The sequence below is a fragment of the Rhodnius prolixus genome, unplaced genomic scaffold (assembly GCF_049639745.1).
Source record: "Rhodnius prolixus isolate KJV_2025 unplaced genomic scaffold, Rpr scaffold_13, whole genome shotgun sequence".
NCBI classification, from domain to species: Eukaryota; Metazoa; Arthropoda; class Insecta; order Hemiptera; family Reduviidae; genus Rhodnius; species Rhodnius prolixus.
In genome coordinates, this window is record NW_027411583.1 from 8569432 (window position 1) to 8583825 (window position 14394).

Below are 14394 nucleotides of genomic sequence, written 5' to 3' on the forward strand. Positions count from 1 at the left end.
TGACGTAACTCACTCACACAAAACATACCCACACATAGACAGAATCAATACGTATGTATTTTAAAAATGTGAGCAAATTTATCCTTGAATATATTATCTATTTTTACGCGGCAAAAAAAAAAAAAAAATACAGCGTATTGATCATTTATTACAGTTTTTTCCGGTGTTGCTTAATTTTTGTATTCAAATTTTTAAATAGTTTAGACCAGAGGTCGCCAAAGTGGTCTGTATAGACCCCTAGGGGTCTATTTAACAAAAGTAGGGGGTCGATCTGAGCCAGGGGGTCGATAGGAGAAACAATTTCGAACCCAATATAGCGGAACCTTGCAAAGAAACATCCCAGGGTACACTCATCTCATTAATTAAGAAGCAATACCTGTAAGTTACTTTACTTGTTTATAATTACTTATTATTTAATAAATATTAGGGTATTTAAAATTTCAACATTAACGTTCTAACTCCAAACGCCTGCAGACACTTCACAGTCTAAAATCCTACAGGAAAATCCTGAATGCTCCAATACTACAATTCTAACCTTACCGTACACACATCCCTTTCGTCACTGATCTAATAAAGTCTCGCTACCGCAAATTTCACAGCCTGCTAGCTCTCCATCCTAATCCTCTTGCCCGACAACTCTCCTCTCTTAATCTTCCCGACAATCCTCCTCGTCGTTTGAAGCGGAAGTGGCCTAGAGATCTGTTGTGATTAAATCATTGTGAAAGAGTTTCACCAGTGGGTGATTGCTCTATCCATGACTTTACAAGAGAACTGAACCAGTAAGATCAAATTTACTTGATGCAACAATTGTTGCAGTTGTAAAATATACAAATAAAGTGGAAAAAAAAAAAATTAACATATTTTGCATAAAACTATTTGTTACACTATGTAAAATTACTTTAATATAAATGTTTAAAATCATAAAATAAATGTACAAACACAGTACCTAATAGATAGTTTTATTTTAATTAACTGAAAATTACTTTTATGAGGAGTCGATGGAGATTTCTGAAAAATTATATAGAGGGAGGTCCATGATCAAAAAAGTTTGGCGACCCCCTGGTTTACGACTATTATTTAGAAAAACTATGTTTATGTTAAGTCGCACTTAGAAAACTTATCCCTTAACGATATTAAGAGAATCTAAACAATTCTATTTGTCATTGAGACAGTCGGGAAATTCCATAGTAATAATAGAAATTATTCATTAAAACAACAATAATAAAAAAAATAATAATAAAAGATTTCTACGGACTATAATATGCGCAGATAGTATTTCAAATCTCATGACGTAATCTACAATATAGTATTCTAAATAGATTTTAAGATTTAAGGCTTTTTTAATTATTTGGAAAATTTTAATTGCAAATTTTTCATTTTATGTTTCGAAACAACTGAGCATTGTGATCGACGTCGTAGTACCTATTTTCAGCGGAAGTACCGCTTTACCGAACGGTTTTTCCACTTCTTCCAGATTTTTCTTTTATCGTAATTGACTCCATCAAATATTTGTAAACTAAGTATTTTTATTGTAATGCTAATCTATAACTTCTATATGTACCCAATTTATCCAGAACCAAGCAGATTGAGGATAGTTGATAGGCTGCTTCCATTTAAAGTACCATAATGTACGGACCTGTGACTTATACAGGGGTGTTCACGGAGGAGAGGTCGAAACTTTGGGGGGGAGGTGATTCAGCAGCTCAAATGCAACAAAAAATATTCTCTTCAATTTGGCCCGATTCTCAATAGTGTCCAAGATATTTTGCATTTTTAACTTTTCCGGACGATTTTCGAGTTTTCCACCAAAAAAACGGACGTAACATTTCTATCCTTTATCCTACAACAAATCTGCTTATTCCAAACGAAAGAGCATTAAATTTCCTATAAATCTACTTAACCCAGAGCCTCAAAACGTTTCTTATAAACAATGAAATTTTTACTTTAATGTCTAAAACCTTTGTACTCGATGATTTCTGTTAAAATTGTCTACTACATTTTTTTCAATAATTAATAGAATCAAGGAGTCACCCAATTACAGAAAAAGTTGCGCATTTATTGAGCTTCAAGATCATATGGATCTTTTTTTGGTTTTTAATAAAACCCTACCCCGTACAGAGGGGTGTAAATGCAGAAAACTGGGATATTTACGTAACCGACTTTTCACTAATATCAAATTATTAATTTCCTCGTATGTCAATTTTTTGGAGAAGGCACAAAAAGAAAAGTAACCATTTTAGTTTTGAACCATTATTGAATGAAACGGAAGTAAAAAATACAGTAGCAATAAAACATAGTAGTAATAAAATACAATAAAATGCAACAGGTTGGTACCTAAAATCGCTACAAAAATTGTTCGAATTAAATTTATTACAATAAAGTAGTAATCATCAATCAACTAGGTCAGTTCCCCGGCGGCTTCGAATCCAGCTGCTGTACCTTAGATTTTCTCTTCTTAAGAGCTTCTTGCAGCTTCAGGATCGCCGATGATGTCAGATTTTTGACGCGCCTTAAATTAAAAAAAACAAACAAATCAACCCAACAATGATTATATTCGATAAAATATTAAAGAGATGAAGATTGGGTTGTTACCAATAATTATTTTATTGTTAAGAATATATATATATATATACGAGAATATGTATATTTATGCAATAACAGAATGAGTCAATGCAGTGATAAAAAAGCTGAAGGTTTGTTTTTCAGTTGCACAAGGCCAAGGTCTTGCACAAATACTAAATATTTTTACATCTATATGTACACAAACCCACAGGCACACACATACACAAAAAAAAACGCACATTACGAAGTTTTGTCCTTGTTTTCAACTAATTTGGATTCTGTCGGCCATTTTAATGGATATTTTCCTTTTTCAAATTTCAATTAAAATTTTTTTTTTTTATTTTTAAATAATTAGGTATATGGTTATCTTTTTTGGTGACGTACATGCTAAAATAATTTAATTTAATTTAATCAAAGAAGATATTTGATTTGATTTTTTTTTTTTTTTTAATTTACTGCACGACCACCTTGGGTGACAGTAGTTTAGGTTAGGCTCCATTCTCAGGAAATAGAGTTTAAGAAGAGAATTGGGGTCTAAAGCCAATGAAGTGACACTTCCGGTAAAAGGCGCCACGATAGCCGAGCGTTTATAGGCTAGACCCGCAAAGCTAAGATGTATTGCGGTACTAGTCTAGCCCTTGGATTTAATGGTTAATATGAGAAATTTATAGTAAAGTATGTTTGGCGGTTATAGGCTAGACCCGCAAAGCTAAGATGTATTGCGGAACTAGTCTAGGCCTTTGATTTAATAGTTGATATGAGAAATTTATAGTAAAGTATGTTAGGCGGTTATAGGCTCGACCCGCAAAGCTAAGATGTATTGTGGTACTAGTCTAGCCCTTTGATTTAATGGTTAATATGAGAAATTTATAGTAAAGTATGTTTGGCGGTTATAGGCTAGACCCGCAAAGCTAAGATGTATTGCGGAACTAGTCTAGGCCTTTGATTTAATAGTTAATATCAGAAATTTATAGTAAAGTATGTTTGGCGGTTATAGGGTAGACCCGCAAAGCTAAGGTGTATTGCGGTACTAGTCTAGCCCTTGGATTTAATGGTTAATATCAGAAATTTATAGTAAAGTATGTTTGGCGGTTATAGGCTAGACCCGCAAAGCTAAGATGTATTGCGGTACTAGTCTAGCCCTTGGATTTAATGGTTAATATGAGAAATTTATAGTAAAGTATGTTTGGCGGTTATAGGCTAGACCCGCAAAGCTAAGATGTATTGCGGTACTAGTCTAGCCCTTGGATTTAATGGTTAATATGAGAAATTTATAGTAAAGTATGTTTGGCGGTTATAGGCTAGACCCGCAAAGCTAAGATGTATTGCGGAACTAGTCTAGGCCTTTGATTTAATAGTTAATATGAGAAATTTATAGTAAAGTATGTTAGGCGGTTATAGGCTCGACCCGCAAAGCTAAGATGTATTGTGGTACTAGTCTAGCCCTTGTGTTTTATTTAATGGTTAATATGAGAAATTTATAGTAAAGTATGTTTGGCGGTTATAGGCTAGACCCGCAAAGCTAAGATGTATTGTGGAACTAGTCTAGGTCTTTGATTTAATAGTTAATATGAGAAATTTATAGTAAAGTATGTTAGGTGGTTATAGGCTAGACCCGCAAAGCTAAGATGTATTGCGATACTAGTCTAGGTCTTTGATTTAATGGTTAATATGAGAAATTTAAAGTAAAGTATGTTTGCTAGTCGCCTCCGTCCACAACATCTAATTGGTAGTTGGTCGTAAAACCTATCTGAAACTATTACTACTTACTTTTATTATTCCGGACAACCGATTTTGATCCTTTACTTGTATCCCCAACTGGTTTTGTACTTTTATCTATTATGAAAGGGAGATTAACCAGTTTTGTATGAATTTTGAATTCATTTATGTTTCTGTCTCGTACTAAATTTCCGGTTGAAATCTTCACCAAACTGATGCACCTGATAATGAATGAAAGACCAAAACCCGTCATGAGTACGGTGACGGATTGATAAAATCAAAAATATTATCCAGAACAGCGATTCCAACCTTATTATCTTTTTTTTTTGTCCTTTTGTATTTCTCGTAAAGATAAGACGGTTATCTTTAAGTAACGCGCACCAAAAAAGATGGGTCAAATAGCGTTATCAGCTTAAAGGGACGACCACGTTGGATACATCGTAGTCTTAAGGCTAGAATACTTCAATGGACGAGATAAAAAAGAAGGAAATCCTCTTCTCTGGGTTTTTCACTTTAGGTTGGCTTTTCTTTTTTCTTCCTTCCTTCTTTCCATTTCCTCTCTTTCTACCTTTGTCATTCTATCCTTAAACACAATACCAGGATCAAAAGATGGACCACAAAGTATTATCGGCTTTCAGCTCTTTTCCTTTAAGTAAATACAAGATCTGCTACTAATAGCGCGGCTCTTTATTTTCTATGTTCATGAGCTGAAATTTTTTTTAAAATCTAGGCATTTTTACTTTCATTTTTCTGTTTACAAAAAATAAAGAATTACAAGTGTAGTAGATAAGCCTAGAATAGCTTTGGATAGTATAAGGTTTCCCTCTTTTCTGTGCGAATAATATGTGATGTAATAATATGTTACAGGATCAAGCCAGCGTTGCAAATGACGTCATCTACTGCCTTGGGATTTGGGGGGGAGGAATTCATCTCTCTTCGTGAAAACATGGCGATGAGAAGTTCTTGGCCAGAATTAAGAAGGCAACTTTGTGAAAAGGTAAGCATTGCGGACTTGTTCAACATCTATTTGCCAGGTACTTAACCAATAACTCTTCGCGACCTTTTTAGTACTTCGTACAACTTTATGATGGTTTTCTTTTCAGAAATTGAGTATCCGAATGTAAGCTTAACCGTCGGCCAGTGTGGTAAACTAGCTTGTAACAAATATTTAAATTTGCCTCAATCCAAAAACGAATCATCATCTTGAATTTAGCTGTTCTGGGGCTAGTAAGTAGACGAAATAGTCTGTCTAAAAAAACTGTATCACTTCAAGGAACCTGCTCTGAATCTCTGAATTCTTGCGCTTCTCTGCGATCTCGAAATATTTCAATTTCTTTTTGATAGAAAGAGACAAACTTTTATTTTTAATTATTATTTGTACAAGTTCCGGATGTCTTAAGAGTCTACAGTGGTCCTACGTCATTCCATGCGGAATTACACGTCAAATTATTTTCTCATCCAATACTTTTAATTACTTAGTAAAAATTAATACTCTCAAACATGTAAGCTAGAGACACTGGTTGGATCATATCGTTATGGAGGAACTACATTCATACAAAACAAACCGGAAACAGTTTATTATAGTTATTAAAGAGTCACGTTCATTGCCAAATAGTTTAACCATTCTTATTTTTTCTTCCTTTAGCCATAAATTGGATCCATTCTGTGTATTTATGTTTTAAAATTGTATTTATATAATACATTATTCACGTATTTGTCTGTTTGTCTGTTTTAATTTTTTTTAATGTATTCCCAAGTTTTATTTTGTCATCGATTATTTGGGAAACAAAATTTATTTATTTATTTGACCGTTATCTGTTCAATGTTTCAAGATGCAAACCATTCAATGCCATTATAATTTTGAATTTAGGTTATCTTTAAATATACGGAAATCACTCTAAATGGTTATCAAGTATGTTACGTAGCGTGAGTTCTTTTCTCTCTTTTAAATCTTTCTCTTCCTTTTCTTTTAATACAGGAAGTGTGGTGATTTCATTAAAACAAAAACATGTTTCACATAAATATGCAGTTTATTGAATATTACAATTTAAATAAAAAATGTTAACTCGTTTCCATAAACAAAAAAATATCCAAAAAAAAAGGTGCGAAAATTCCATCCGGTTTTTCTTTTCTTAACTCATATAACTCAGGAGGAAGTGTAGATAGATTGTAAACAATTACAGGACGCAAAAACTGCTCGTCCGAATCATAACGCTACCAGAAGAAGAGAGAAATCAACCAGTGCTAACATTATCGGGAATTTTAATGATTTTAATTGTCCTAGAACAAGGAGATCATGAGATCTCGTTTTTAGATGTTATGGTGGATAGTCAGTGGAAAGACTGCATTGGGATGGCAGGATAGGTTTCTGGATAGGAAATTCAGTAATCGTGAATGGACTGGATTTGGTGGTAATGGGGATAGCTCAGATCTTAGTAAAACGTGAGGTTAGGGACAATAACAGGGAGCATTAAACAATACGGCAGAGGAGTTTTGATTGGAAGGATTGGATGCGGGATATATTAGAGGGTTTAGTTGAGCCCCACAGCTCTGATCCCTTTTTTAAAAATAAATTTTGTAGATATTGTTTCAAGAAAATCCATTTTTTTAATTTATTTTTAATAAGGTTTTCTATTATACGCAATTTATTGCTAATACGCTCCATATTAAAGTGAATCACGCAGACATGCACAACATTATTACTCGATTAAAGAATAATTAGGCCATAAACCGGACTTTAATTGGTTTGTAAATAATAATCAAATCCTATTTATTTAGCTCTACTAGCTGTAACACAAAACTTTGTAAAAATACATCCAAAATACCGAACGGAAGTCAAGTCTGTCGTCAGTTTTATTCTGATTATAATTATATCACGGTGTGAGTCAACGGCCCGACTCGTTTAGTCGTATGTTTTAATACCGAATTAGCACTGCTATTAGATTAACTGCGTAAGCATTAAACCAGATGCTCGTTTAATTGCAGCTATTTTGGTAATATACGTCATTAACTTTGCCATGTACTTTTATTAATAATAATTGAAAAACTCATTTATTTTTTTTTCCCGTAATCGTTTAGTAATAGCTGAAAGTTCTATGATTAAATTAAATTTAGTGAAGATAGTCCACGATTTTAATCACTAGTGAATGAAAAAAATTTCAATCGAACAAAATAATGCAATCGATATTTAATATTAATAATCACAGTTTAAAAATTTAAAATTACAGCTAAACAACTATTGCCTTACAATAATATTTATACGACATTTTAATTCTCCCTGATGGACAGATTTCCTGATCTGTAACCTAATAGAAACCTTCTTACATATCGGTCTAACCTTACTTATAGAGATGAATATTTATGTGAAGATGCTCCTCCTAAAATTGAATCAATTGCAAAAACAAAAGAATACTTGTAGATTAATTAGAAAAATAGAGCAAGTAAATAATCTGCAGAATTATCTACAAAGTTCAGCTTGGGGATCTATAAATAAATAATTTTTATGCAATTTAAATTCTAATATAGCTTAGCAATTTTAATTCGTTTCTTAATCTTTAAATTTCTAAAGCTCAAGTTAACCGGATATTCTAAAAGTCAATATCCATAACTAACTTCTAAGTACAGAATTTATCTTCTAAATTTCTGAAGCAATTGCGGAAAAAAGAGAAATTAATATTGCATACCCTCAATCAAACTTACATAATCTGTACCTGCCAAAAACCCAAACATATTCCCTCACACAAGAACATACTAAATCACACTGACAAAACTATACGGGCTCACTAAGTGTAAAAAGAAAAGTAATGCCTATTTTTTTCAGGCGTGCTTTACGTCAAAATTAGGTGAATTTGGTAAATTTCTCATATTAACCATTAAATAAAACCCAAGGCCTAGACTAGTACCGCAATACATCTTAGCTTTGCGGGTCTAGCCTATAACCGCCTAACATACTTTACTATAAATTTCTCACATTAACCATTAAATAAAATCCAAGGGCTAGACTAGTACCGCAATACATCTTAGCTTTGCGGGTCTAGCCTATAACCGCTCCGTCCATCGTGGCACACTAAAATTTCAGATAGCGCAAGTCTTTGACCCACAACAATACTTAATACTAATTAAGTATTATTAGGTATAAACCAAAAATTATATAAATTAGTCGTTAAAAGTTTTAAATATTATATATTTTTAACAATTCTTATCTATTGGCCTTCAATTTTAATCTAAAGATGTTTATAGCGGAACAAACAAACAAAATGTCCTTTAGTCGTTAAATTGTTTTTTAGTGATAATACTATTTTAAGAAAATTATTATTACATAAATTATGTAATAATTTTATGAGGATATAGTATTAATCACTTTCTCTGATTCTTGGTTAGAGGAGTGGATGGATTGGATTTAGATTTATATAGGAGGTTTATGATGGCATATTTTCTGCCACATATTTCCGTTTATTGGGCAAATCTGTACATTGCCAGTAAGAATTCCTTGCTTTAAAATTCAATAAGTAAAACCTAGTAATTGTAGTAAGATAGTACAAATTGAGTATTTATTTTTTTAATGATTAATTTAAAAAAAAAATAAATTATTCTTTTTTAATGCACTCAGTTGCATTCAAAAAAGTATTCAACATTTATTTTATCATTAACTCGAGCTGATAGCAAAATGCTAAAAAGCAGTCGGATGATTCACAGTCTAAGGTATTCCCATTGAGTTATATGACCAAAGTGGCAGCCATGTCCATTACTAATACTGCCCAGAGATACGAACTGGTCAATATGTTTTTCAAGATTTCATGGAGATTTTATTTGTGCGGGTGCGTGTGTATGTGTTTTTGTAATGTATTTATAAAACAACAAGTATTATAATATATAAATGGATAACCTTGAACATGCTGCTGGACGCTGGAGAAGATGAAGATAGATAGAGAGAGAGAGAGTAAGTGAGAGGGAGAGAGGTGTGGGGGTGGATAGGAAGAGAGAATGAGGGTGAATCTTTGCAGAAGATTGAGTCTGCACAGAGTCTGCACTCTGCAGACCAAGAGCTGCGTGCAAAGCCGCAAAGAGAGAAGGATCTTCTGCAGCAATGCATCTTCCCCCCTCTATGTGTTCCACTTCTGTCTCAGTTCTCCCCCGCCCAAGTTTCTCATATATTTCTCTCTCTTCTCTTGCTTTCATTTTTCTCTTCTTTTAATTTATTTTTTTTGCTCTTTTTTTTGGACGCTTTATTTTCTCTTACCAGGAATCCTCTTCAGAGGGAGAGAGTCAGTCCATTCTCCTGATATTTCACTCTCACCGAGCTCCTAAACTCCTCAATAACATTTGGACCAGTTCATAGGGAGAGATATTGCCCTGTTCTCCATTCAAGGTTAAGCCCATCCTTCTCTGCTTAAGACGTACAACTTTTTACCTTCAAACTCTTGAAGCTGTAAGTGTAAGTGTATGACCTTCTTCTTTTACTCCATTTGTTCTTATTTCCATGTTCAGTGATCTTTCTTTTCTGTCTACCAACCCGGGGCTGTTATTTCTTCTTTTTCTTTTTCTTCTTTTTTGCAGTCGTTATTTTATTTTATTTTTTTATTTCATCCTTACCCAATCGCCGACTATCGGAGTAGCTGTCTTCCCCCCACCAATATAATAAAACTTGCTACACAGGCCGCTATCACCAATAAGTCATCGCAAGAGAGAGACGGCGCACCAAATATCCTCCGACCAGACAGACAGACAAACTTCCACGAGATTATGTAGGCGTGTGAAAAAAAGCCGCCTTTGCAGCCGTTATTGCCTTTCTTTATTACACTGACAATACTTCTTTTATTTAGGTAAACCAAAGTTTTTAAAATGGTTATTAAAAGTGCTCCCCCCACAAGTCGTGAAAACGTCTTGTTTTTTCTTCTTATAACTGGTTCTTCATCCTCACTAACCTATACCAACTTAAATTATAGTGTCGAGGTAGAGTTTTTTTGGGGGGTTTTCATTTAATTTTTTAAATAAATGGACTTCTTCTAATCAAGTAATTACGTGTAATTTAGTTTAAGCGTAGTTTTTTTTTCCAATAACAGGAAGTAAAATTTGTTAATCACAACTTTCATTTCCATTTATTTGAAGAGGGGGAGGAAATATTAAAATCGTACAGGTGTTATTTGTTGAATTTATCGCTGAAATACAAGAATTGGGACCGAAAATGGCGTTTCAGGAAGGAAGCTAATCAGTCTCTTATAGTTTGAGAGATCGTAGTCGACTTTACATGGTAGATTGTACACAGGAAGTGAATAGCTTTAAACGATCGCTTGGTGGTTTGTTCTTCACTCCAATCGACCCATTTTTTTTTTTTCCACCCCTGTATTGAATTGTGAATTGCAATGAAAAGAATATTATTGATAAGATTCCACCATTCGCAATAATAAAAAAATAATTGAACAATAAATATTAAAAATAAACAAATTAACTTCTATAGTCCACAAATTAATTAGTTAACGTTGACAGGAATGTCCTTGAGATGACCTTGCATAAATTTTATAATATACGTTTTTTGAAATATATTATCATTGAGTAAACAAGCTTTGTCAGTAAGTAAATAAGTGTTTGGTGTGTGTGAGTATATACGTATATATCAGCATAAATACCAGCCATATAACATAACCAGATTGTATCATCTTCCTATTAAAGTATTTATGGTTAACGATATGTTTTAACATAAATAAAATCATATCTCTCCTCTCCCTCACTCTCTCTCTCTCTCTCTCTCTCTCTCTCACACACACACACACACACACACACACACACACACAGAAACCATTATTTTATAATTTTCTCTTTCAACCAAACAACAGACCTTGACAATCGATCATAATACATTTATTTATTCAAAGATGTAACTAATTATATAAATTTCTTATGATGTGGCAAGTACATCCCCGCAACTACGAATTACGAAATCAAATTTACTGATATAAAATATTATAAAACAAATCAAAAAACACAAAATTTTATTGTGTAAAATGGCACTTCCGCTTAAGTGGTTCTCTCTTTAAATTTTAGCATTTATCTTACAAATTAAATTCCGATTAAATTTTTTTAAATTTTACTTTAGGTAAAGATGCTGTGCATGAACCATATTCGTGTATCCCACCAGTAGAAAATGTGCGATATTTTGATAAACGTGGAACACCTGTAACCGACTCAATCGACGAGGACATAACTTATGTTATGGGCGATTGAGTCGCCATGCTCCCTAGTGTCCTGTTGCTACTTTATTAGTTTATTGTATTAGCATCTGGCAACTTTTAGCCGGATTTGTTGTTTTAAAGCCCCGGTATCTCTCATGAGATAATAGGGTGGGTGGGGAACAATGGGCATTTTGGATTGCCTGCGTTCCTTTCCCTTTTTGATGGCACTGCCCTTTTAATACAATCTACAATCTAACTTAAGTTATCGAATGATCCAAATTGATTCTCACGAACAAAAAGGGACTCTTAGACAGCCCTGCTAGCCACAATCTGGGCTTAGGGACTTGGAATTGTACAGTACAGCTAAGTACTCAAATTTTAACCGCGTCCAATCGGAAATCTTATGTTTCATTGTTAACATTAGCAATCAGACTATCCCGTACGGACGTAAAAAAAAATCCCTTTTTGTACTTTTGACCTACCCAAATCTTGGTTATACCAAAATATTATTCCAATCTTTCCCAATACATCGCGAACCGCTTATCCAAAAAACTTTTCACGAACTAATCTTTCCTAGAACTACTCTCCGGCCGGGTGAAGCGTTGATGGCCTCCTGATCGCCTGAATAGAAAAAAAGGACGATCCTTCGATTTCACTTTATCGATATCCAGTGTTAGTTGACTGATGATAGTCATCGGTGTAAGTTATGTCCCTCATTCAGTTCTTTCAATTTATTTAGTTCATGTATTATACACAATCAAATTCACATGTTACCAATAGGTAGTTGTAAATTAAATAAATAAGATTTTAAAAAAGAATGTGGCCATACATTACACTTTAATAATAATTAAGAGATAAGATTAACCCAAAATTCGTTTAAGAATTGTCAAATTTCGATTAGATACTCCTACCGGATTAATAAGAAATTACCGGCCGAAATTCCTCACCTGGAATTTGCTTCCGTTTGATTTTCTCAAAAAATAGCTCTCTATAAATGCGTATGCTCAGACTCGTATTATTTATTTAGAGCTATAATGTTAGTTTGGAATATTTTAGCTGGAAAACAGCAAGGGTACTTCAGGAAGTGCTTCCAGGTGAACCGGAAATCCAGCATCTTACGTACTATAATAAGAAGGTCTAATTCTTTGGCTCAAATTCTGAGAAGTAAATTCTTCTACCGGAAGTGCCACATCTTTTTCTCTAAAGTGCTATTTCAGGAGAAATTGTGATCTTATTAATCAGAATTAAATGGAGTGCCGAAATTCCGATCTCGAAAAAAATAAAATTAAATAAAAAAAGTAAAAATAATAAATTGTATTCGAATTGATGATGGTTAGTGTGAAGATGTTGTTTTTCGACCTCGAAAATATTTATTTTATTTTTTGTCTCTATTTTTCGAAGGTCATTTAATTTTCATTTTCCTTATTTCTGGATGATTTTTTTTTTTTTTTTTTTTTTTAAAGGAATTAAAATAAAGAAAAGTGTGTGCATATTTTATTATCTAATTATTACAATTATTGTGTTATATATAAAGGGGATGATCATCAAAAATGTGCATGGAAAAGCTGTAACGTTGAAAAACACCCCAACTTTGAGAATTTTTTTTCTCTTTTTCTATAAAAGATAAAAATTTCCAAATTTTCTTTAAAATATAGGGCAAATCCTCCTTTATAACTGTAATTTTTTGCAAGTACCCAAATTAAATAGATTTTGAGAAAAACTTTGCCGAAAATGGGTTCTTGACACCTAATATCCAGCGGACATTACCGCATTTATTTTAGTTTTTAGGCAGGGGTGTTGTCAGCCATTGAAATTACAAGTTCTAACAATGGAAGATTCCAAACTGTTAAACAAATTTCTATCTATTCAAAATGATCTTATATACCGGAAATCCCTGATCTCTTACATTGATCTTAAATCCCTAACATCAAGTGAATTATTCATAACAAAATTTAGTTTTCTAGGTTGATTATAATACTTTTTTTTTTTCTTTTTTTGCAAAACAATAAAACGAACAATAAAACAAATGTTTTAAAACAAAAACAAGAAACAATTAGTAATATTAACGTGGCGACCTTGTTAGTTATGTACCTACCTATCTTATTATAAATTGGTAGGTGGCCTTCAGCTCTTTTACTGAATCAATTGTGATGTTAATTTAGCAAGGTCTTCCCTAACTTTTGTACGTCAATTATATATAAATATACTATACCATCACTTTCACTGATTCCTTGTAAAAGAAGTGATTTACTGTGAGAGTCTGTTACTCGGATATTTTTTCAGGCGTGTTTTTTATCCAACTGCCAAATTAGGTGTCCGTGGACGGAGGCGAGTAGCAAACATACTTTACCATAAATGTCTCGTATTTAAAATCCAAGGACTAGACTAGTACCGCAATACATCTTAGCTTTGCGGGTCTAGCCTATAACCGCCTAACATACTTTACTATAAATTTCTCATATTAACCATTAAATAAAATCCAAGGGCTGGACTAGTACCGCAATACATCTAAGCTTTGCGGGTCTAGTCTATAACCGCCTAACATACTTTACTATAAATTTCTCATATTAACCATTAAATAAAATCCAAGAGCTAGACTAGTACCGCAATACATCTTAGCTTTGCGGGTCTAGCCTATAATCGCCTAACATACTTTACTATAAAATTCTCATATTAACCATTAAATAAAATCCAAGGACTAGACTAGTACACCTTAGCTTTGCTGGTCTAGCCTATAACCGCTCGGCTATCGTGGCGCCTAGAACATGAAAACTGTGTATTAATAGGCTCAAATGGTCCTTAAGAGAATAGCCTGGCCACAACTCTCTCAAAAGAGCCCTTAATCTTTGCTACAAAATTGGTAGACTCCTCCCCCATGATTACGAGAGTTGGTACATATTTTAAAGGATATCGTAATGGGCCATCTTTTGAGAAAAATGTATTA

At 33.2% G+C, this 14394-nt stretch overlaps 1 long non-coding RNA gene across 2 annotated transcripts in view; it reads left to right on the forward strand.

The window, feature by feature from the left end:
* LOC141448083 (uncharacterized) overlaps nucleotides 1–14394 on the forward strand; it is a 234509-nt gene that overhangs the window by 115303 nt on the left and 104812 nt on the right. For both annotated transcript variants that reach the window (XR_012454839.1, XR_012454840.1), the window contains one exon: nucleotides 5149–5278. This is a non-coding gene — a long non-coding RNA (uncharacterized lncRNA). The remainder of the gene's footprint in view (nucleotides 1–5148; nucleotides 5279–14394) is intronic.